Below are 26569 nucleotides of genomic sequence, written 5' to 3'. Positions count from 1 at the left end.
GTCTCTCCCACTCTGTCTGGGTTCGGAACCTCCCTTGTCTAACACCTCCTAATATCTCAGCAGAATGAACACTGCAGATGCATGGCACACAGCCTAGAAAAACTCAGACTAGTGTTTTAAGGATGTGGTGATTCTTTTATGTGCCACTTGCTACTTGAGGCCCATGTCTCTCTTGGCGACAGAAAACCAACTAGGTCCCTTCCCGAGGATACTGCAAGAAAGTTTCTAGCATGCTTAGCAAATTGTTCCCAGTCAAATGAGTATATAATGTAGACTTGTGCCCGTGAATTCTTCTGAGGGAGGATTATCCATTATGCACCTCAACACCCAAGTCTCTACTGACTACATTATCAGAAAAGAGCTGTAAACTCTGCAGCCAATAGAGGATATTATGGGCTGTGAGCTATTTATTCTTTGCAAACACACAGACACACACTTCCCTAGTGTTTCCCATGTGTATTAATTATTTAAAGGCAATGTAGCTAGTGCAGATTTTACCTAGTAAATCCCAAGTCTGTTTTAATGGGTCAGTCTTTCATAGATAGCAGCACCTATTTTAAACAATGAGTACTGGGATGTAAAATATCCTTAGAATAACTTGGAACTAAAAAAAAAAAAAAAACTGAAAAATGTGCATGTATGAGCTGTCAAAGTGGTAGTTTCAAATGTATGCCAGGATGAGGTGAAGTATGGTAGAAAGGTTCCTTTCTGCTAACATTTAGAAGATGTTCTTTTTCCTATAAGAAAAGATAAAACCATTTGTGGAAATTAATCAAAAGAAGGAAAATATATTGCAAAGGAGGAAAGAACTCGGGCCTGCCCCCCCCCCCCCCCCCCAGGACACCAGGAAGCATGCAGCAGACTAACTTCCCTTGCTTCTGGAAGCAGGGAGAGGATGCACTCTGTGTCTGACACCATAGTGAAGAACATCCCCAGAGCAGCCCTCTCCAGGAAGCACCTCAAGGGCTAGGTAAAATAAACACTATTTAAACTAAGCGAGCAAGAGACACCAAGAGACCAAAGGCTAGATGAAAACAGAAACTCAAAAGTGGGCACTCAAAGTTTTCACTTGTAAAGTATTTGCCGAAGCAATGACCTTGAATGGCGGTGGTGACGGATACTTGCAGTTTCTAAGACGGGAGCAAAGCCCAAGGCATTCCTGTTGCAGCGGAAAGGGGCATTGCTCTTGGGTAAAGCTTGGTCTGCAAGAAAGTTATTTTCAATGCAACTAGGAAATAGAAGTAATCATGGGCCTAATCCCTACTACCTGGTGGCCAGCAGTGAAAAGCACTATTCTTGAGGCAGTGGGAAAGCCATCTCTACTCTTGGAAATGTACAACCATAAGCCTGTCCCTACGCAGATTTTCAACCTAAAATCGTATTTCAGTTGTTGAATACACCCAAGCCAGTATAGCCAATATAGAAAACAGCCAGAAGTTGAAGATGCTCCAGTTCTTCTGGTGAATATCGCCACTGGAGGAGGTGTTCCTACAACACAGTTCTATGAAAAGTAAGTTCTCACTAAAAAAGAAAAGAAAAACTAACAGATACCATGAGTAAGATCCAGTAGGATCATAGAAAGTTAAATAAGATTTGAGAAAACTTCAGATGTGAAAATATCTGATACAAATGATAAAATTAAATAAAGAAAAGGAAAGGACTGGAATTTTTCTATAAAGAACAGCTTATCATACAGCTAGAATAGAGGAGACACAGCAGAGATAATATTTAAAGAGGGAACAGCTAAGAAGTCTCTGGAACTGGTAAAAGATGCCAATTTACAGAGTAGGGATCACAAAATACCAAAAAGAAGTCAAGACAGGAAGGGAAGAAGAGGAACAAATCTACGCCTGCACGCACAGAGAGAACTGAGTGACGTAAAGACCTTAAGAGCAGCCTGAGAGAAACACACAACTCCCTAGGGTCCCACTACCTCCAGGACTACACTCACAGTGGAATTCAGGCATTCACTAGAGCCCCCTCCCCACCCCCAACACAGGGACTTACACCTAAGGGTGGTTTAGAAGACATTGAAATGTTTGAGGAAACGGCACTAGGAGGATTGCATAACCCTCAAGCTTCCTGGGAATACTCTCCAAAGTGAAGCTACCCTTGGTTTTTCATGGGACTCCTTGGAGGGAAAATGGATTCATTATTTTACATGCATGATTAGGCAGATGCCCCTATAAGACAATTGTCCAACTAGCAAAGTTAGTTTCTGTGCTTAGTGTTCAATAATGCCACCACATCTCTGGAGAACATTCAGGCCAGCCTCCACTCCCCAGCCAAGGTTCATGCAGAAGTCAGGCTTACCCTGGAATTCTTCCTTGCGGGTGCACAGGGAGCAAAAGCCCAGCTTATACTTCCTGTAAGTGGCCTGAGGTGACCTGTGAAGAAGGTTTGCTACTCTCTTGACCCCAAGACCCTACAAAATCATGCAAAGCAAGAGGTTCAAATCTTCATGTTTACTTGAAGAACACCTTGAAACTGCCTAGGCCATCAACAGTATGCATATCCGGAAAGCCACCAAGTATCGGAGTGATATCACTTTAAAGAAGCCATGTGCCCTTCCATCTGGGCAGCACAAGGGTGGAGTCAGTAGGTGCACCCAGGCCAAACATCGGGGCTGGACACAGGGTTGGTGGCCAAAACAAAAGAGTGCTGAATTTTTGCTGCACATGCTTAAAATCACAGGGAGTAAAGGGGAACTGAAGTGCTCAGATGTGGATTCTCTAGTCATTGAACACATCCAGGGGACAAAGCACCTAAGATGTGGTGACGGACTTACAGAGCTCATGGCCAGGTTAGCCTGTACATGAGCTTCCCCTGCCACATCAGAATGATCCTCACTGAACAGGAACAAACGGTTCCAAAGTCAGAAGAGGACTTGCACAGAGGAAAAAGATATCCCAAGAAACAAAGACTCAAGGCATGGGAATAATTTTAGCATAAAATAAATGCAGACAAAAGGATAAGAAAGAAAGAAAGAGAGAGAGAGAGAGAGAGAGAGAGAGAGAGAGAGAGAGAGAGGGAGGGAGGGAGGGAGGGAGGAAGGAAGGAGGAAGGAAGGAAGGAAGGAAGGAAGGAAGGGAAAAGGAGGAAGGAAGGAAGGGAGGGAGGAAGGAAGGGAGGGAGGGAGGGAGGGAGGAAGGAAGGAAGGAAGGAAGGAAGGAGGAAGGAAGGAAGGAAGGAAGGAAGGAAGGAAGGAAGGAAGGGAAAAGGAGGAAGGAAGGAAGGGAGGGAGGAAGGAAGGAAGGGAGGGAGGGAGGAAGGAAGGGAGGGAGGGAGGGGGGAAGGAAGGAAGGAAGGAAGGGAGGGAGGAAGGAAGGGAAAAGGAGGAGGGAGGAAGGGAGGAAGGAAGGAAGGGAGGAAGGAAGGAAGGAAGGAGGAAGGGAGGAAGGAAGGAAGGGAAAAGGAGGAGGGAGGAAGGAAGGAAGGAAGGGAGGAAGGAAGGAAGGAAGGGAGGGAGGAAGGGAGGAAGGAAGGGAGGAAGAAGGAAGGGAGGAAGGAAGGAAAGAAAAAGGAGGAGGGAGGAAGGGAGGAAGGAAGGAAGGGAGGAAGGAAGGAAGGAAGGGAGGAAGGGAGGAAGGAAGGGAGGGAGGAAGGAAGGAAGGAGGAAGGGAGGAAGGAAGGAAGGAAGGAGGAAGGAAGGAAGGAAAAAGGAAGGAAGGAAGGAGGAAGGAAGGAAGGAAAAAGGAGGAGGGAGGAAAGAACAGCGTGCAAGGGTCAGTCTTCCTCCATCACATGGGTCCTCTTTCCACCACGTGAAGACTGACCACTGAACTCAGGTCACCAGGCTTGGTGGCAAGCACCTTACCCTCTAAGCCATCTTGCAGGCCCACTGTCTGACTTCCTAAGACACATCTTGATGGCGTTTGGGATTTCTTCAGCTAGATCAGGTTCTGACCCCCGAGTCTGGTGGGAAGTGTGGCACAGGTCAATTCTCTAGGCTGGCCTTAGTTGTTGAAGTCCTGTCGCTGTCCACCTTTGATGAGGGCATGTAAGACAAATTGGACGGATGTGGTTCCAGTCTGTCACAGGCAATAGAATGGTGACATTTTCCAGACACCAGACTGATGTTGAAACAAAAGGCAGCTATTGGTGGGAAACAATGCTCCATAGGTACCTGATTTTTGCACATCTTTTGTATTTTAAATTTTAAATGTTTATTTAGCGTGTATGTACGTGTGTGTGCGCGCACATGTGTAAATGTGTACAGCCACACACACACACACACACACACACACACACACACACACACACACACACATATGCCACAGCCCATGTCTAGAATCAAGCTGGGGTCACCAGGCTTTGGCAGCAAGTGCCTTTATCTGCTGAGCCATCCTGCTGGTTCCCACCTCCCCATTCGCTTTTCTCTGGAGTCTGTAACCCAGACTGACCTGAAGTTCACTATGTAGCCCAGCCTAGCATTGCACTAATGACGAGACTTCTAGTTTAGATTACTGACCGCTTGGATTACAGATATGTCATAACCTCTGGCTCTGCACAGCCTCAAGAAGAGACTGTACTTCCGGTCCTTTGTTCAGGATTATTACTATCTCCCTCTAGAGCAAGTGTGTTGTTCGTTTACTTCTTCATAATTAAGACAATATACCTTCAAGAACAAAGGATATACTTACGAGCTAAACTTTTATAGATTTCTGTTCCCCAAACATAGGGTTCCCTCCTAGAATTCAATCCACAAGCATTCATTTGGACCCATCTGCACTCCAGTGGGACTCTGAGGCAAGGAGATCTGAATCCAATCCAGGAGACTCACATGTTCTTCCAACATCATAAAACTGTTGCAGGCTAAATTCTTAGCTTGCAAGGAGGGTAAAATTTCAGACACTTCACAGTTCTTGACACAAACAACCTAAGAAAAATGGGCTAAAAAACTTGAAGTAATTCTCAGAATAAAACAATGTTCCATTGACTGCTTGGAAGAGCCTGCAAATTGTGCTCATCTAAGTGAGACGTTGACATGGACCTCAGTGGAGACATTAGCAGGGGCAGTGGTTCAGTGCAGACCTGGGAGTCATCTTGGGTCTAGTTCTTGAGTTGGATATCAATCTACAGCACACAAGTCTGTGATTTTAGGATGAGCTGAGGCAGAATGCACCATTTCTTCAAATAAATTACATGAAGAAACACACTTTGAATTTGAACAGAACCTTAAGGCCATGTAACCAATTAGGGATGCTTTGGCCATATAATATGAAACCTTGTTATTTCCCTGGATTCTATTTGAGAACCTAGAATCTTGTCTTGTCTGTCTACCAGGCCCACATAACTTAAGGTATCTGTTTAACTGTGGAGGAATGGTGTACTAGCTGGTTTTGGTTGTCAACGACACAAGCTATAGAGTCGTCAGAGAGGTAGGAGCCTCAGCTGAGGAAATGCCTCCATGAGATCCAGCTGTAAAGCATTTTCTCAATTAGTGATCAATGGGGGAGGGTTGAGCCCATGGTGGGTGGCACCATCCCTTGTCTGGTGGTCTTAGTTTCTGTAAGAAAGCAGGCTGAGCAAGCCAGGGGAAGCAAGACAGTAAACAGCACCCCTCCATGGCCTCTACATCAGCTCCTGACCCTGGGGTCCTGCCCTGTTTGAGTTCCTGTCCCGACTTCCTTCAGTGATGAACAGCAATGCTGAAGTGTAAGCCTAATAAACCCTTTCCTCCCCAACTTGCTTTTGGTCATGGTGTTTCATCAAAGCAATAGAAACTCTAACTAAGACAAATCAGTTATTTAATTCTGAACTCTACAAGGAGTGAAGGAAAAGGATTTACTATCTACTGAGTTGTCTATTTTATATGGAAGACACTGTACTAGGTGATTTCTTTGTATTTATCGAATTTTCATGTCAATTTGTTGTAAAGAAAAAAGTGAGCTTCAGAGAAAGTAAACCACCTCTTCTAAACTCATATACCCATTTCACCCGGGGAAAATCAGAATTCAACATCCCAATAACGACCCTGGATTCTCTGAAAATGGGCAGGATGTGTATTTTGACAGATAATTATGCTTGCTAGAAGTTGAAACAAGAGTTGACAAGGCAGCAAACTACAAATGAAATTTGACATCCACTTCCAATCTTTCCAACTTCCCACTTAGAAAATCTCGACTAGAAGGTGGGTCAGGACCTGATTGGCGGGGGCTCCTGGATTCCTCCCACCACCCTAGCTCCCTCACCCATCTGTGATCACACCCTGTGACCTTTCCTGTCTTGTCTACCTTTCTCATCACTTTGACCAATACTTGACTTAAGGGAACAGAGGCTTGTTTGGGCTTCCAGGAACACAACCCATCATGGCAGGAAGGACATGATGGAAGTGGTCCCGGGTTCCTACCAGCATGGTTGGGGAGACTAGAATCCATCCCGCACGCCTCACATCTTGAGAAGGAAGAAGGTAAACCGGACTGGGAGCAAAGCCAGGCTGCTTACCCCAAAGGCCTGCTTCTAGTGACTCAGCTCTACCAGTCCCCACAACCTAACAGGTCAGCATTAGCTGGGAAGCAAATGTTCAAAAATACAAGCCGATGGGGGAACGGTTCCTATTCAAACACAAGTTCTGGCAAGTGATCCCAGTAGGTTTCTGGCTATCCCGTACTGTAAAAGGTGTTCACTTTAACTTTAGGAGTCCCATGATCTTAAGAATCTAAACATGGTTTAGAAGTCCGGAGTCTCTACTGAGACTTAAGGTAATGAACTCTAAGCTACTAATCCTTGGAAAACAAAAAACCCAAACCAAACAAGCTATATGCTCCACATACACAATGACATAGAATAAACACACTCACTGTGTAAGAAAGGAATGGGAAACAGCAAGGAAAGACTGGACCAGTGAAAGACCAATTCTAACAAGACGTAAGACTAGCATTAATTAAACTCTGCACCCCCATGTTCAGCATCTGGGGTTCCTATGGTGGCATCATGTGGAGTCCAGCAGGCTTAGCTAGCCTTCCAGTACTGGCCCTGTTACTTGTACCACTTATGAGTTCAATCTTGGGCCATCTCCAGCTGAAGGCCACAGTTTTGCTCAGCAGATGTTGAAGAACAGTTAACCTAGGTTCACCTTCAAATCTCCAAACACATTCATGAGCTCCAGGAAAGAAATATAATCTTGCTACACATTCCCTGGCCTCAGCAGCTTTTTTTTTTCCCCTGGAACCTTGGCACATGGCCCCAATTATGCATTCTGTATCCACACCAAAAAAACAGTAAAAGCACAACATGAACAATGTCAGGTTTAGCTGGCAGCCTGCAGGGGCTCTGAGTACCTACAGGGTCCAAATGGGATAACTATTTCCCTAGGTGGTCTTGGTCCAGGATGATGTCCTGGAGGCTCCATCTTCTCAGGCACTCTCTTAAAAAACAACAACAAAGTTCTCAGGAACTTTCACTTTTATACCCTGGAGCCTTGAGTGGGTGAGGTGCTGCCAGAAGACATCATTCCTGAAGTCCCAATACAAAGATCTCCATTTCTATCTCTCTTAATATAATACTTCAATTGAGAATTTCACATGTGCACACAATATATTTTGATTATAGTCACCCTAACTCCTGATCTAATGTACCTCTACCCTGCTCTCTTTTTTATTTTTTTTTTAATTCATACCTCACCGAACGCAGTTCTGTTAACTGTGCCAACCTCTTTAACAATCACTTCCCCTTTGTCCTCTCCTGCATTTTCCACACCTTCAAACTCATTCACACCCCTTTCCTCACCCAGCTACACGATCTTCACATTTTTCTACTCCGTGTTGGTCTTGGAATTCTCATTGTCAACCAAACTAAAGGCAGCCAGCCAACCTGGATGCCGTATGGAATTTCTTCTACCAAATATACTAATCTGTTACCCTTTCAACCCTCAAGCATTCGGGAAAGACCCATAACAGCCAGAGCAGTTTCCATGAAGTGGCATGAATGGCCTCTCACCTGGCTGCTGAGAGTCCTCCTCGCCCTCGGAAACCTGGTGAAGCTCTTCACTGCCCCGCCTATCGGTATCCTCTTGCTCCACACTCTCAACAGAATGGCCTGTCACATCCCGCTTACCAGGGCTTCTTTAGCCTACAGTTACAAACACCTCCATATTCCTCCACAGTCCAGTTCTGAAAGCTCGTTAACCAAATGGTTGGGGGTTTCACACCAAGGATCCCACTTCTCGGCATTAATTTTTGCACCAGCTACTTTGGTTTTTTTAGCACTGTGAGCTGACAGAGACAACTTAAAAGATAAAGGTTTATTATTGGCTCCTGGTGTCAGGGGACAGAGTCCACCATGGTGGGGAGGGGAGGCATGTGGCAGCTAAGGCGGCTGGCTTCCTGTGGTACTGGAATGTGAAGTACCAGCTCCTCACATCATGGCAGATCATGAAGCAGGGAGAATGGCACCAGAGGCAGAGAAAATGGAACAAGAAAGAAGACATGGCTATCGCTCAAAGACCAAGAGATAATGAGAGAGGCAAGGGGGTTTTCCCAGTGTAGTGTAAAGAGCAGGCCAAAAGAATTTTTACTTACTAGCGTTTGTGGTGATTTATGCTGGCAAATCTGTTTTCAAGTCAATATGACACCCCAAAACATTAAAAACAAATGGAAATGTAACTAATAACACCCAAGATGATATTTAAACATAATTATTTCACAACCTTAGAACAGCTGGAAAATCTCAAAGTGAATCAAAACTGAATACAGTTCCAGTTAACTAGAAGTAGGAAGAGACAAAATTCTATGGGAAAAAAAATCTCCAATTTTCTCAAATGAAATGCAGTAGTCATTAGTGTTCTAAGGCTATTCAAGGAAAAATTAATCACACTGATTTAACCCAGGACTACAAGACAGATCAATTTTGTTGATATAACTAAAGAAGTATTAATGTAGCATGCTAGGAACAAATACAGTGGGACTGTTAGGAATGTAAGAGACACTGAAAAAGCCCCCAGCTCTGTGAGTCCCCAATCTTTCCCAGCCCAGATGCTCACAACAGACTCCACAAAACCCACAAGGGATGTTCTTTGGGGGTAGAGGTAACAGTTATAAGAAACAGAGCTGTGGATGAGTGACTGTTAGTCATGTGGGGGCCTATAAAGATAATTCATACACTATTACTCTGATGGAATTTCTTACTTTCATGGAGAAGTTTTTACCAGTAAAGATGTGCAAGAGGGATTCAAAAAGTGGAGTATACATGAAAACAGAAAGGGGGCTCACTAAGAAGAGGAAAGGAGTTAAGTGGGGGTGAGAAGGGAGAAGGGGGTAACAAGGAATAGGGATGGTAAGAATAGGATTTTTGTTTGTTTTTTGTTTTTTGGGTTTTTTGTTTGTTTTTTTGTTTGTTTGTTTTTTGAGACAGCGTTTCTCTGTGTAGCTTTGCGCCTTTCCTGGAACTCACTTGGTAGCCCAGGCTGGCCTCGAACTCACAGAGATCCAACTGGCTCTGCCTCCCAAGTGCTGGGACTAAAGGCGTGCGCCACCACTGCCCGGCCTAAGAATAGTTTTATATGTGTATGAAATTATCATAATGGCACTCATTATTAGTTATAATTAATATGCATTAATAAAAACATTTTTCGATGGTATAGCCTTTGCTTGTTAACCCTCTGCGTACAAGACATAGCCACTAAGAGCCAGGACAGAAATTTTATTAAAAATAAAATTATGACTTGACTTCTAATCCAGTCTTTCTCCAATGCCAGACAAATTAAGCAATACAAGCACTCAGTGTTATAAGCTTAATTTCCATGCACAAACTAATAGCTTTGAATATGCAATCCATGGCAATATGTACAATCTTAGACATTTTACAAATTCTTTGTAGCCCTAGCCCACAGCACTTTTTTTTTTTTTTTTGCTAGAACCATGACACTAAAAAGACAGAATTCCTGGGGGGCATTTTTGATGCTTTAGGAGAATTTGAGCGCCCCCCCCAAAAGGTGGCAACTACCCTTTTCTCTTTAAGCCTAAAGACATTTATTCTTCTGAGGGTCAATGAGAGAAGAGCTGTTGCCAGAGCAGATATACATTGGGGTCAAAACCAGCCACCATCTTTCTTATCCCCAGATTTCCAAGTCGATTCTGTAGGGAAATACTTCCCCATGAGAAAAAGATTACAGAATTCACAGCATATATCCACTTTACTTACAGTTCCAAAGAACATTCCCGTTTTGTAGCAAAACGCTAACCTGTAAGAATTCGTGAGCATATTTTGCAGGATTAAAAAGCATAACAGGAAAGAGGCCTCTGAGCTTGCCGTTTCCTCCTCCGCCTTCAACAGGCTGAGCTCAGATCCTGATGGCGAGGACACACACACCTGAGTGTCTCCTGGGACAACTAACCCAAGCTCAAAGGTCTTGCTCCCTCCAATCATTTACACCTTCCTAACCTCATTGTGTTAAAACCTGAATTTAGTTTCTTTTTCTCCCAAGCAAATGGGAAGACAGCCCAGCACCACCTTGACGCTGTTTTCTGCTGTCTGTTGGAAAGTTGTCCTCTTATTACCCATCCAAGCCACCTTAGTTGAGTAATTGTTCCTGACTCTACTTCCCTTCTGTCTTGTAGGTGGTGCATCACTGCACCTGTTCTCTGGAGTGGAAGTGGTGAGTCCACCGGCAGCACTACAGTGTGGGTGGCACCTCACAAGATCTTGAGAAGGTCAGTCTGCACCAGAAGAGGAGCCCAGGAACTTCAGTCCTTCCTCCTGTTTTCAGCGTGTCCTTACCATGTTCTTTGGGATCGTCTCTCTGAAGTACCCCATACCATATAAATATGGAGAGTGACTAAGAAACTTTGTGAAGGTTATCTCGCCTCTCACAGACGAAAAGCTAAGGCCTGAAGAGGCTGAGTGATGTGCAGAAAGCCTCTCGGCTCATTATGGTGGAATTTTAACTAGAAATCCCAGTGCTCATGAACACATCTGACCTTTGACCTAAGTTCTAACCACATATTATCCTTGTGTTAGCCAGTTGAGATTTTATGAAGACATTTCGACTTCCACTTTTTTTTTCTTTTTGAAATATTTAGTTTTTGAGATTATACTATAATTACATCACTCTCCCCTTTCCTTTCCTCCCTCCAAATCCTCTGATATACCCCCTTGCACTCTTTCAAATTGCTGAAGATGGAACCCAGGGTTGTGCACACACCAAGCAAGCATTCTACCACAGCTCGGTTCCTCTGATTTAATTAACAAATGCCTCCCCTGAACCACAGGGTTCAAATTCCAGTTATCATTGTATATGGACTGTGAGTAACTAAAATGCATACTTGGCAGTCTTCCCTTCAGCCCACAGACCACTATATAAGTAACAGATGAGCATAGGTCATTTCTTTCAAAGTCTCTCGGCCATTGGACTCTGTATGGCTGGGATTCATCTTCAGTCAGCAAGAGTATAGGTCTATTGTTCCCCATCTCTCTGACACATCGTAAAAAGGAGCCATCAAAAGAGGAGACCGGCCAACATAGATGCAAGTGTAGCACAGTGAAGGTCTAATGCTGGAAATGGTCCATCAAGCTACTCTGACATAAATGTAGCTGTAGAAACAGCCGCCTCCAGGGCAGGAACGCTTGTGCTCTCTAAGACACTCTAGAAGTGTAGTGTAGCCCGTGGATGCAAGCCAATCACAAACAGAAGGAAGGTGCCAATGACAAAGGGGTAGAGATGACCCAGAGTAACTGAGGCTGGCGTGTGTGTGTGTGTGTGTGTGTGTGTGTGTGTGTGTGTGTGTGTGTGTAAGTAAGCTCAAGGCATATAATGTTTACAGTAGACCCAGTGTGGCAGTACATACCTTTAATCCCAGCACTCGGGAGGTAGAGGCAAGTGGACCTCCTTTTTGAGTTCCAGGCCAGCCAAGGCTATACAGTAAGAACATGTCTCAAAAGAAAAAAAGGTTGGCAGCCCACCCAAATCAAGGGACCAGGACCAGGAAACACATTTGTTCCAAAGCCAGTTTTCCAACCTGAGAATCAGTCTCCCAGTGTCTGAGTGAGATGGATGGTGCCTCTCACTAGCAATGTTCCCAAACCAGAATTTATCACAAGCAGCCATGGCAAGTGATGGGAGCATCTTTATGAGAATATCAGCACCAATGGCCAAAATTGGCCAATATGGGCCATTACCCATCAGGTTAATATCCACACTTGTGAATTTTATAAAACAGAAAATATGTTCAAGAAATATTAGTTCTCTTCTTTTAGTTTTCAAGGGTTCATGTTAAGACAATAGACATTCCTCTTTAAAGCCACAGCCTTCCTTTCTCATTATCTACCTACCCGGTGGACAGTTTGTGATACTCTCCCAGAGTAAAACAGAGCTCACTTCAGGAAGGTTAACAAGACGGTTTGGTGCATAAAAAACTTCCACTCAAGCGTGAAGATGCAAGTTCAGATCCTCAGCACCCATGTAAAAGCTGTTCAGAAGGGACAGCCTGCCTGTAATCCCAGTGCTTAGCAGGAAGTGACAGACACCTGGGGCATGCTGGGTAGCAAATCTAATGAGAGACCTTGCCTCAGTGAATAAAGGGAGAGTGATGAAGAAGGCCAGCCCATGTCAACCTCTGACTTATACACACACATGCACGTATGTGTGACCATATTTAAACATATTTGTGTACACACACACACACACACACATACTTACTAGTCTGGATTTTGTTTCTGTTGCTTGAGACAGCATCTCTAGCCACAGCTGGCCTCAATCAAACTCTCTATGGAACTAAGGATGACCTTGAACTTCTCAATCCTCATGCTTAAAACTTGTGTGTGTGTGGGGGGGACTGTAGGCTTGCACTACTAGCATTGCTCAGTTTTATTCAGCTCTAGAAATCAAACCCAGAGCTTCACTCACGCCAGGCAAGTACTCTGCCAACTGAGCGACAGCCCATTCCTGTCTGCCTCCTGCCTAACATGCCCATGCTCACATTTCCCACACCTGTCAGCCTTCCATTTTATACTGCCCTTCTCCAAATCCAACCCATGGCCCTCTTTCTCAGCAAGGAAGTCCCCTCTGATCCTTTTAATGACTCCATTTTGCATTTTTTTTCTACTTTTCTGAAATGTAAAGTCAAAAAAGTAAGATCGTCTGAGGTCTCAATCCACACTTACTGTTTTTAGTGTGATTTTACTTAGAAGAGAACCATATATCACCATTTGTTCTTGAACCTTCTGGGGAACATGTTGCCTGTTGGAATGGTGGCAGATTGCCAACAATCTTTAGAAAGGACTTTCCAAAGGCTCTGTAGAATAGATAATCCCAAAGCACAAAGTACCCCATTTTTTCAATGATACCAATTATAATAGTACTTAGGACCACCTTCCACGTAACAAGATGTATACATGTTTAAAAGGTACATTTTTTTTTAAATTCACAGGGCCATATTTATGGTCCCATGGTACTGTGCAAAGAAAAGCATTAAGCTACATTTTAAGTATATATTTTTTCGACCTTTGATTTGATGGTGGCCATAAACAAACCACAGATAGAAAGCACACACTGACCAGGACCAGCATCTCAAGTTGATATGAACAATGCTGCACAATCCTGACTCGTGCAACCGAGTCTGGCCCTTCATTATCAGGCATTTCCTCCCCTACATTCTTCCTATCATCAGGTATTTATTGCATCTACTGACTTGTAGCAGCCATCAGGACATAAAGTCCCTATGAATAAATATGAATCTGTGGTCCGCTGTCTAGTGAAACAGGCCACAGATGCAAGCTACAGTTGCCATGGACAACCACACAATCTGTGAGGACCTCTCCCAGCAGAGATGCCATAGAACAACTGACTCTGAAACACTGCATCAAAAGGCCACTTTCATGGTCTTGGATCCTGTGGCAGTCTCTCTCAGGTACCAACAAATAATGAAAACTTTAGCAGATTGCTCTCCTACATACCTGTGTGCTCAGCAGTTACCAGCATTAATAACTTACTAATGACTTGGTAACTTGCATAAATGCCATACACAAAAATTTGGTAATACACATGCCAAAAATTAATATTCTAATTTGGGGGAATGTCAAGGAATTTTAAGGACTTACATATAAATAAGACCCTTCTCTTCAAAATGAGGTCTCACTATGTTGCCCAGGCTGGCTTCTACCTGCTGGGTTCAAGAGATCTTCCTGCCTCTCTCTAAAGTGCTGGGAATATGGGTGAGTACCACCATGCCCAACTTGAATAAGAAAATTTTTAAAATTATTCACTAAAACCAGAAATTTTCAAAAGTAATCATCATGAAACGTATCAGATTAGTCCTGATTAATCAGTCAGGGCCAACACAGAGCTTGTTTATTCTAGGACAGATTTTTATTTTTTTCTAATGTGGCACCAATTGATAACACTAAGTCACCTAGTACTGGCGGCACCATCATTGACTACACAAAAATTTGAAGCAATAGCTAAAGAAGTATTCCAGCTGGAATAGTGTTTTTCAACCAATTTGGAAAACTTACAGAATTAATATTTAGGCTTTAATTCAAGGATTTCTGAATATTTGACTATTTCCCAATGATTTCACCATCTAACCTAGCTGTGTCAATCATACTAACCCAGATTTTTTATGCTTTTAGATAGCTCATTTCAAAGAGGTTTGAGGCCAATGACATAAAAGGATTTTAAACCTTATGGGGTTAAAGCTCAGTGATGGACCACTCTGTTGATGGCACAGGCCTGGCGGGCGCTTAGGCCTGCACAGTCACATCAACAAGTCATATGTTATGTTTTCTGGGGTTAGATGTGTGAAGAATATTTGGTGTTTTAGATATTATTTCATTTGCTGAAACACAATTTCCTAAAGGATAATTCTGATTTATTATGAATTAAACAAAACCAAGAAACCCTTTTCATAAAAAGGCGTGCATGTACTGGTGTGTGTGTGTGTGTGTGTGTGTGTGTGTGTGTGTGTGTGTGTACACATATATACTCAAGCACTTTCCTTTCCTCTTAATTCTAATATTCAGGTTTCACTGTATTAATACCCACCCACTTAGCTAGCAGACCTTTTAACAATGTGCCCTTGAAGGTTAAAAAATAAAAATAAAAAAGAGCAAAGCAACTTGAAAATGGACAAAGCCCATCTATGGAGGGCTGGACAGGAGAGAAAGGGGCTGAGGATGAGATCCAGCCAGGCACACACAGACAATGCTCAGGAGACTGTTTCCACCCTGAGTCTGGGCTGCTCGCTCATCAGGCAGGTATTCATCTCTTCATGTCTGCAGACTTGCTTAGCATTGCAATCGGCTGTCTGCCCAGGAGGATGAGGTAATGTCTAGGTTTAATGCCAAAATCTCTCTAACTGGCAGGACACATCGGGTAAATATTTCTACTGTAGGCGATCACATTCATTTGATGCCACTGCCAGTTTTATTGTTGTTATTTTCCTAATTTACATTAATTCTTAGCCATTGTATCTGTTTAAGATTGAAAATGGGAAAGGCGGGATTTTTGCTGAAATCCTGTTAACAAGAGCAGAGGGGGAAAGGCTAAGACTCCTTCCCCTCCCCAGTCCTGACTCAGTCCTAACAATGAGGGTTGCAGGACTGTGCAATTGCCTCAAATATCCTCAGCTCCATGACCGCCTCCCACAACTTACTCTCTAGGTGGCTGTAAATCTGGAGGTTAGGGGTAGGTTGAAGGTAGGTGCAGGCAGGAGTTTGAAGCCTTTCTTCCAGCTACCTTGTCAGTGGTAATATTTGGAAGCACAGAATCTACTGGTTGGTGTCTTCTCCCTTCTGAAAAACAGCTCTGTCCCTACTGTGCCTCCCACTTGGATCCTCTGTTTCATGGTCTCATAATTATAGGTACTCAGGTTGTACCACCTACCAGGTCTCCCTCCCTTGCTGATCTTGTGGCTGTGGTTACTACCAACAGTCCACACTCAGCAGATTACCTTACAGAAGTGCTCAAGGCCTCTCTTTTTCCATTAGATGTCTCCCTTGTTACAGAGACCTCTGGCTTCAGCCTCTATTCTGTTCCCAAAGACAAAACATCTTTTTCTTTTTCCTTCTTTCTTTTCTTTTCTTCCTTTTGTTTTTGTGGGGCAGGGGGGCCAGGATGAATAAGGAACTCACAAGTGTTCACCAAACACAAGGGACAGTCACAAACTGTCAATAATTTGGTCACAGGGATTGAGAATAATACTGCCCCCACCCCCAGGCATTGCTCTGAGAAAGGGAGTGAAAGCGTAATGTCAAGGTAAAAATCTCACCAAAAAAAAAAAAAAAAAAAAAGGTACCATAAGAGCAGAGTTACCTGTTGCTAATACTAAAGACCATCTAAGACCCAGCATCACCCACAGTGAGGGAGGGGAGAGGGGGAGAGAGACAGTGAGAAGGAGAGAGGCTCTATCCTCATGGTCTCAAGGGAATGGAGACACTCTAGAGGTTGGAACTCAAAAGACAATTGGAGGCAATGTGCCAAATACATGAAAATCTATCAATTCTACTCCCTCCCAGTGCCACAGTTAGGACCTGGTCACACCAGTTGTTTGCTGGCTATGATGGTGTCAACCAAAACGTTCCATGTATGATATGCAGCACTAGGGATGGAGCCCAAGGCCTTGCCCCTACTACACAAGAGCTCTGTCTCTAGGCCAAAGACCAGGGCCAAGGGGATTTATTTTTTTAAGGTCAAATAACCACTCCAAATAAAGAGTTCACCTTATTTCTACATTTCCAGTTTCAAACCTCGGTCAACATATCTATGCCAACTTGGTATTTCTGAATAGGCAACAACAAAACGCCCTGAGTTGGGAAGCCTTAGAAACTGGAAGAGAGGAATGAAGGGAAGGTGTCAATGATCAGAGTGGAAAGACTTGGCCGTCTGTCCCAAGAATAATACTGGATAGGAGAGACAAGAGGAAAACAGGAGGAGAGGCTGAACAAAGAGTGTGGCCATAAGATTTCCTAAGGGTTAGTCTTCCCTGGCTTCCTCTCACTGGGACTGCTGTCTCCTGACTCCTAGGTGACAAATGGTTGCTTTTGGTTTAGAAAGCTTTTTCTATTCTTCACAAAAGGGAGGATTTGTGTCTCAGAGGAGAAAATGAAGGTCCTTCCAAATGTTCTAATCGGGCACCTGAAAGCCACGGCACCATTCTCACAGTGATAGCAATGAGAAGTCATCAGAGTATTCAGTTCTTCCAGATATGCTAGTGTGCATTCTGAAATCTCAGCACTGGAGGCTGAAGCCAGAGGCTCAAGAATTCAAGACCAGCCCAGACTATACAAAACACTCAACAGAAAATACAGTAGACACCCCTTTTAAAATGTTCCATGACCTCTTTTTGTTTGAATAAAAAGATAAATAAGATTCCACAATGCTAAGCTGTTTCAACTTTCTTTTTATTTAAACTGGAGAAAGCCCATTAGGAGTCAGGCTACAACTGGATGAAAATTACTAATTAACAGAACGCTAAAGCTTTAAAACACATTAGTTCATCTTGCTTGCTGGGTTTCCTGAATATATGGATGTTTTAAGTTTCCATTAAATTAATAAAGATAATATCTTTAAATATTAGTGTAAGAATTCTAACTCCCATGCTATTTTATTGCCTATCTTTCAATCCACTCAGGTACTCAAGGAACTGTTCCAACAAATACATGAGCATATCCTTTTATGCTACATCATTTTGATTTGATTTACCTTAGTGTGGTGGCTTTTGTGCAATGGGCCACAAACCATGAAATCACACCCTCTCCTCCCATTTCCTAATCCCTTCGCTAACCTCAAGTATAGAAGACTTGAACCAAAACAGAGAGTCAAATTTCTATGCTATACTTCCCTCTGAAACCATTGACTGATAAGGCCCAGTTTGGTGCCAATTCCTAAATTTCCCTAAGTCCAGACATGCAGAATACAGGGTATCTTAAAGGTGAACTTTGATCTCCACTGTTCTTTCTTTCTACAAGAGACATAGTTTAATAGAAAGACTTAGGTCATCTGAAAAGATGGCATTAAAATCTTCAACAAAAGGTTTGCTAAGCTTTAGATTAATAGTACTGAGAGAAGAAGTCTCCAGAATGCCCTGAAAAAACTCAGATATAGGCAGTAGTCAAGACCGAGCTATCTGGCTTACCTCCTAACTTCAAGCAAGACCCCCAGAAACCACAAGTGATGCCTCACTGCTAAGGTGTGGCTCATGTGTTTCCAGACAAACATGTCCACCATCTTATTAAGCAATCTACTCTACTTCCTGCTCTCCCTGACTCAACAGAAATCTCCAGAGCTCCACAGTTCTCACCTCTTCTGGACATCTCATGATTCCTATGGAGATCAGCTGGAGCTATCTTTTGTAAAATTGCATTTACTTTTCCTCCATACTTAGTGGGATCTCCTCTAGACAAGGAGCAGAGACCCAAGAGGCAGGAGAAGAGCCAAGAACGCGGAGGTTTATTACAAAATCATCAAGGATGGGGGCAGTGGATGGAAAAGGCACTCTGAGCTAGGAGATGACTGCAGGTCTTCAGGTTCACTGACTTTTGTGGCACAGCAAAGTGTCTGTGATTTTTACATCTGATTGAGGCATACACTTCCTGTGGGAGACAGCTATCCTGTCTGTACAATCTTAACAACTGTCTATAGACAGGAGGGCTTGACTCAGTGACCTCCAAGGTCCTTTCTTGGTCTGGAATTTGATTTTTATAAAGTTGTTCCTGACTCATATTAGACTCTAAAAGATAAGGCTTGATCTAAGCAGCAGCTAAAGGGAAGTTTAAGGATCCTTGACATCGTTCTTTCCTGTTTAACTAAGCAACATTTTTAGTAACACCCTCTTCCAAGAGCATCATCATATACTCCAGAAAAGGGAAAACATATGCTCTTAATTTCCTAAGAGGACAGACTCACTGCAAGTGATGGTACCAGTGTTGTCTCATAGGAACAGCCGATAGAAAACACATTGCCTGAAGGCAGCCCAAGAAGCACCAATGAGGTAAGTTCATAACTTCATTTGTCAGTAGAATTTTAGCCTCAAGATCTTCCAATTTAAGATGAAAATTGGGTTCAGCTGTTTTTCAATTCCATAATACCCTCCCCCACATTCACTTCTTCGACATACAGAGAACTGAAACTTCCCCCCAGCCTATGAAATGAGGCCGTTAGAACAAATGACTGATGATTTCACTTCTATAGTGAAACTATTTTTATGGATAGTTGGTGGAATTTTAATAGTCTTTCCTCAGAACCTTACCATATGAGCAAGAAGTCCTATGCACATTTCTATGCAGAGGCCATGATTTCAGACAATGATTTATTCACTCTGAAAACTTGTGACCCAGAAATATTTGCACTCTAATCATCATTCTAACTTCTAGGACAGTGGGTAGAGTACCTGGGATCCAGATGGGTATAAATTCATTAGGTTCACCCTCATGATTGTAAAATATGAAAAGGTGGCTTTGGGAGACATGTATTCCATAATAAAATCTTATTAGCAATAGTTTAGCAATTCATTGATAAAGCCTAGGAAACAATGGAGGAACAACCAAATGTCTTGACACTTAAATACTTTCTTCAGGTTCCATGAAATAACATTCATTTTATGTGTTTTCCATAATGCACATATGTCAAAATTATGTGTGTAATATGTAAGAGAAGATATATCTTATGAATTTTATGAGACAGTTAGATGTCAAAGAATTCAGAAGATAAAATTTCAGTGGGCACACTGCATGTGACTTCATTAGAGAAACATTCATGTAGGCTTCAGTTCTTAATCTCTCCAACTGAGACCACACTGGAAACAAATCCTATTAACTTTGAAAAAACAAAAAGAGAAAAAAACAAAGCTGAAGCTTCTTCAAGCAGAAGTATCATATTTTATTTCTTTTTCAGGGAATATATGCTTTAGTGTCAGACAAGTCAAAGATGGACCATTTCAAAAAGTCAATATTTCCTTTTCCTTTTAAAACTACAATGGATCATCAACATGATTAACAATGACCAACCATCTCTCCAACTGACTCCAGCTTTTTGTTGCTAGGTAATGTTTACAGTCAGCTGTCCTCCAAACACAGAGAGGAGAGCTCTCTGATAACAGGAAAGACAACTTCTTGACACCCAATGCTAGATAAGCCCTCCACACCAATGTTATGAAGTCTAGGTCTGGGACCATACCATTCCATACTTCAGGGTACCCCTGCACCTTCTCTAGAAGGAGGACAGGATCCTGAATGATCATTCATACAGATGAAGGAAGGAGACCTAATATAGCACACATCCTTCTTCCTAGAGACCATGGGGTCAACAGCCAAGAAGGAAGGTATGTTGGGCTCTTACCCCATCTCCCTTTGCCTCTCCCATACACCCTTCTCTCTAAAACACAACAGTGGACAAAACAAAGTATCTGTGTTTGGATCTCAGACCTAAAGATAGGATTTCCTTGTTTAAATACAGAAAGTCTTTTAAATTCTGCTCCCCTCAATTCTTGCAGTACAAAACCAAAAGCCTCATCCTAAAGATAAGACAGATAACCTTGGCCCTAAGATACTGGCAGTACTACCTAAAGCGAAACCCCATAGCTCTTCAAGCCTCAGATCTACTTGACTATCTAGTGACTCCTCTGGCATAATAGGTCCTCAGGGGAAAGGAAATCCATTCTGTCATTCTCCATGTCTAGGAAGACTGTGAATAGGCATCATCTTTAAAATATATATATATATTATTTAAGATTGAACTACTCTAAGGGCCTGATGTTTAGGGGCAATCACAACTCAGAACTTAGAGTCACTCTGTCACAGGCCTAGAATAGTAGGCAGCCAAGGAAGTCATGGCGAGACAGATGGCTGGATACTACCATAGCAAATACTTCAGGGAGCAGAAGCACTTGTTAAGTAGTAAAGGATGGGCTACAGCCCATCTTCTAGAGATAAGTTTGAGTCTTACAAGGCATAAACCTGGTGTCAGTGGATAGACCAACCACTGGAGTCTCCCATCTGCTGCTGGATTCACTGCTGCTTGGACTCAAAACTCTCAAGCCCCAGTGGCCTTCTTGAATTCCACAGCCTCATCCCTCCAGCAGTGTGTTTAAAACTGATGAGTTCTGATGGTATGCAAATTGGTTGCCTGTCCAGACCTCATTGCTGTGTTAGCTTCTCCCATTCCCAACACCCCCTCAGGAAACTCCCTGAGGCTAGAACTGGATGCCTCAGGAGCATGGAAAATGCTGTTCAGGCCATAGACTGCAAGGCTAAGTCAGCCAGCAGAAACTCCAGAGAAACAACAGAAAGAATCTACTGAAATTAAGACAGCTGGGACATCTGACTCTTGTCCTGCTCAGGCTCTGTACCAGCCTAAAAGGTGGGAAAGACAAGAGTCTCCAACTTCAACTGAACCCCACCCATTCCTCTGCCTCCACCTGGATGACTCCATCTTTACAAGACCCCAGATGAAGTTTCTCTAACACTTAAGGAGCCCTTTGCTCCTTACCTTTTCTTTCTTGTACTATACTGTACCATAGTGTCAATATTCTGACTTTATTATTTTTAAAGTTTTATATTTGAATTATTCTTCTTACATTTACCTAATTTTGTTTATGCATTTCTTCTTTATTGAGCAATCATATACATATATGCATATATACGATTTTATACACACACACACACACACACACACACACACACACACACGATCTTGTACTTTTTTCTCTCCCTCTTCCAAATATTCATCTCCCTTTCTCTTTTTATTTCCTTTTACTTGTTTCTCCCCAATTATCCCCTTTCCTGGCCATTCCTTTAACTCATTCATTTTCTATTTTACATGCATCTTAATTTTTAACTTAAAAGCTAATTTTACATTAATTAATTTTTATATTTTCTATTCTATTATGGTGATGTATAGTTGGTTTTACTTCATTATAAGTATGTTGTTATATTTTGTTCAGTTTGGGACTGTTACAGTAGTCATTATTTTCCCCTCTCTGAGTAGTACTTAGAGGGACTGAGTCCAAAAAAGTAGGCTTCTCACCAAGAAAGATTTCCCAAATAAAATCTGGAGACATATTCAAACCAATTGAGGTAGTTCGAATGTAACTGGCCCCCATAATCTCATAGGGATTGGCACTATGAGGTTTGGTTTTGTTGGAGTGGGTATGGCTTTGTTAGAGCAAGTGTGTCACTGTGTAGGTGGGCTTTGAAGTTTCCTATGTTCAGGATACCATCCTGTGTCTCAGTCCACTTCCTGTTGCCTGCAAGATATAGGACTCTCAGCTACCCCTTCAACACAATGTCTGCCTGCAAAACACCATGCTCCCTGCCATGATGATAATGGACTAAATCTTTGGAACTGTAAGCCACCCCAATTAAATGTTTTCCTTTATAAGAGTTGCCATGGTATTGGTATCTCTTCACAGCAATAGAAACCCTAAGATACCAATATATGCACAAGTTGTAACACAAAAATATAATTTAAAAAATCAGAGCAGCACAATACCTAAAGGTATGATAGCTTCTCAATTACCTAATGCAAAAATATTGAAATGGCTGAAATGCCAGGCAAAGAATTCAAAAGACTATTTCTAAAAGTAGCTGAAGACTTCAAAGAGGAAATACACAAACATACAAATAAAAGTGGTGGTGGGGAATCAGGACATAGCTAAGAAAATAACATGGATGAGAAATTCATCAAGGAAATCAAAACTCCAGGAACAAAACAACATCAGAAATGTTGGAAATGAGAAAGTCAATGAATCAAATAAAAACAGTAGAAAACATCACAAGCAGACTAGATCAAGCAAAAGAATATAAGGAATAGGAGCCAGCATAGAAGAAATACTACATTCATATAACATGGTAAAAACAAACAAACATGTCCAAAATATCCAAGAATCCATATGTTAAAAGACCTGAGATAAAAATTAAGGCATAAGAAAAAACTCAATTTAAGTAATTACTGCACACAATTTCCCAAACACTTGGAAAGAAATGGGCATCCAAACACAATAAGATTTAGGAACCTAAATAAACATGACCAGAGAAGAACCTTACCACAATACATTATAATCAACATATAAGTTACTAACACACATCATTGTTTAAAAATGTTTAAGAGAAAAGTGCTTATTCAAATATAAAGACAACTCAAAGTAACATCAGACTTCTCAACAGAAAACCTGGAAAAGCATGAGAAAATATATTTTATGGTGCAAAAAAAAAAAACAAAAAAAAAAAAAACAATTACTATATCCAGAAAATTTTATTTTGTTAAGTTCAACAGAGAACATTTCAAAATTCCATGAGCACCACACCAGCACCACAGAAGATGTATGAAAGATGTGATTCAGGGCAGAGGAATGAAGTGACCAGCACTTAAGAGATACTAAGTTTCATGAAAAGAATGAATTCATTAAGGAAAGCAAAGAAAGAAAGGACCCTGTCCAACTCAATAATCTACAGATCGCCTGACAGTGATAGAGGTGAAAAATAACAAAAAAAAAAGAGCACAAATAAATAATGACAAAAAACCACAGGCATCACAAGACTACCCTTAGTCACAATCTAAAACGTAATTAGTATTAAATCACAAAACTAAAAAACACCTGGCAGGCTGACCAAATTCAAAAACAAGATCTGGCTATTTGTTTTCTACAAGAAACATATCTCCCTAACACACACACACACACACACACACACACACACACACACACACACACAGAGAGAGAGAGAGAGAGAGAGAGAGACAGACAGACAGACAGACAGACAGAGACAGAGAGAGAGACAGAGAGACAGAGAGACAGAGAGAGAGAGAGAGAGAGAGAGCGAGAGCACTAGCCAGCCCACAGTAAAAGAGTGGAAAACAATATGCCCTGCAAACAGAAGCCCCAAACTATCAGGAGTAGCTATACTTAGATCTCATAAAGCCCCAAATGAGTAACGAGAGACAACAAAGATGACTACATATTAATAAATGAAACAAAATAGCATGAGAGCAACATTAAACATGTATGTACCTAATGCTGATAAGACTCAATTTCATTTTTTTAAAAGATGTTATTTGTGTCTACAAAAGACATGTCCAGACCCAAAAGTCGTGGGTGGCATCAATAACCCAATTTCATCAGTAAAGTAGGCCATTTAGATCTCCTAAAAAAAAACCAGAAACACTTCTGACAAATTGCATCATAGCTCAAATGGCCCTAAAAGACCTCTATAGAATATTCAAGCCAATGGCTGATCATATACATTTTTTCCTCAGTAGCCCATGGAACTTTCTTTAAAGGATCAAATTATAGGCCCCAAACCAGACTTAATAAATGTAAACAACTGGAATTTTTCTTCTATTCTTTAGATCATAAAACTGGAAATTAATAGCTAGAGAAACCACAAAAACTATAGAAATACAGAGACAGGACAAATACTCCTGAACAGCCAGTTAATTATTTAACAAATTTAAATGTTTGTAGAATCAAAAGAAAAAGTCCAATTTAGCCAAACCTTTGGAATATAGGGAAGACAACTCTAAGAGCTGGCAGCTACCAGTGCTTGCTTTAAAAGTCAGAGGTATTTATCTCAAAGAAATAACAATTAACCAGAAAACAATTCAACAGAAAAAAAAAAAAAGATCAATTCCCAGATGCAAAATTCTCAATAAAACACTTGCAAAGCAAATGCAACAACTGGTCAATGGGATCATACACCCTAACCAACTAGATTTCACTTGAGAAATGCAAAAATGGTTTGGTATCTGTAAGTCATGTGTAAACATTGTCAAATACAAAATCACAAAAACATTTCAGTACATAGAAAAAAAGGTCTTTGAAATAGTCATCATCCCTTAAAAGCCCTAAAGAAACTAGAGACACAAGAAGCATACCTCAGCATGATGAAGAGTCTACGCAGCAAACCTGTAGACAACATCATCCAAATGGGGAAAAGGAAAGCATTTCTTCTAAAAGTTCTTCCACTTTTTCCCCACCTATTTTTTTTCCACTTTTACTTGATATAGTGCACAGTCTTAGCTAGCGTGATAAGACAAGAGAATTTCTTAAAGAATATAAATAGAAAAGGGAGAATTGGGTTAACCCTATTTGCAGATGACATAATCTTGTATTTTTAAATACTCTATGGACTCCACAAGAAAACTCCTAGATCTGATAAACACATTCATCATTATAAACATGTTCATCATAGTTGGGGAATACAAAATCAACACACAATACAATTCAGTAGCTTTCCTAATACCAATGACAAATTTGCCAAGAAAGAATCTTAAAAAAAAAAGAAAGAAAGAAAGAAAGAAAGAAAGAAAGAAAGAAAAGGAAAAAAGATTCCGATTTACTATACCTTAAAGTTTAAACCAACAAAGAGCCCTAACAATAAACATACCTGAAGGGATGAAGACCACTACAATGTTCAGAACTAAAGAGAACAACAGAAGTCAGAAAGACCTCCTGTGGGGTCAGCAAGATTAATATTGTGAAGCAGCCTTGTTAGTTACCAAGTGCCATCTACTCATTAAAAACAATCTCCTCCATCAAAACTCCAATGACATTTTCACCCAACTTACCAAAAAAAAAAAAAAAAGCAATCCTAGAATCCATAGGCAAGCACAAAAAACGCAATGCTGGAGGATCATAACTCCTGTCTTTAAACTCTACTACAGGGCCATAGCAACAGAACAATGTGGTACTGAGGCAGAGATGAGGCTTCTGACCCCTTTCATTGGCACTGAGCAAACATAATGTGTGTGTTGATCATCACTGTGTTAAGGATAATTTCTTTAAGTTTATACTGTAAGCACACCTTCTGATACTCATTTGCATATGCATAAGCAAAAATACTGGGTGTGGAGTAATTTGACTTCCTCCTAATTAGAAGGTATAGAACTCTAGCCTGGGCTGTCTACAGCAAAGAGACTATTGCCATAACAGTTATCTGGACTATTATGACAGCACTGGCCATCTTGAACACACACACCTCCAGGCAACTATGCAGAGACTGCGGGTGACGATTTGCTGTCTCTGGAGAGCTGTTTGAAACAGTCTGCGCCACACTTTCTGATATCACAAGTCTCTGTGAACCTTGTCTCCCTAGTCCAGACAGAGAACACTTCCCTGGTGGAGGCTCCATCTGCGTGGTAACAGGTTTGTGGTGGCTTGAAAGAAAATGATGACCCCCAAAAGGGAGTGGTACTATTGGGAGATGTGGTCTTGTTGGAGTAGGTCTGGCTTTATTGGAGGAAGTGTGTCACTGTGGAGGTGGACTTTGAAGTTTCATAAATGCTCAAGCCACACTCAGTGTCTAAGACCACTTCCTGTTGCCTGCACACCAAGATGTAGAACACTTGGCTACTTCTCCAGCACCATGATGATACTGAACTAATCCTCTGAAAATGTAAGCCACCCCTTTAAATGTTTTCCTTTATAAGAGTTGCCGTGGTCATGGTGTCTTTACACAGCAATAGAAACCCTAACTACAACACAGGTTGTTGGCCCCAAAGAAACAAATGTGATTGCTCCAAACACCCCTTTTTTGGGCTCTTGTGCAGGTTGCTTAGGCTCCCCCTTATTGAGCTGGCTGGGAAACACTCTCCTGAACTACCTTCCCTGATGATGTAATGGCCGGCCAAATAAACACTCCC

General features: G+C 41.8%; 1 protein-coding gene and 1 pseudogene across 7 annotated transcripts in view; one reads left to right on the top strand and one right to left on the bottom strand.

Annotated features, from left to right (window-relative positions):
- Ldlrad4 (low density lipoprotein receptor class A domain containing 4) overlaps window positions 1-26569 on the bottom strand; it is a 346280-nt gene that overhangs the window by 104440 nt on the left and 215271 nt on the right. The gene's annotated exons all lie outside the window — the stretch shown is intronic.
- Window positions 1092-2941, top strand: LOC118594930 (annotated as a pseudogene).

The sequence above is a fragment of the Onychomys torridus genome, chromosome 13, assembly GCF_903995425.1.
Source record: "Onychomys torridus chromosome 13, mOncTor1.1, whole genome shotgun sequence".
NCBI classification, from domain to species: Eukaryota; Metazoa; Chordata; class Mammalia; order Rodentia; family Cricetidae; genus Onychomys; species Onychomys torridus.
Note: the sequence above shows the minus strand (reverse complement) of the source record. Positions and strands in the feature narration are given on the sequence as shown.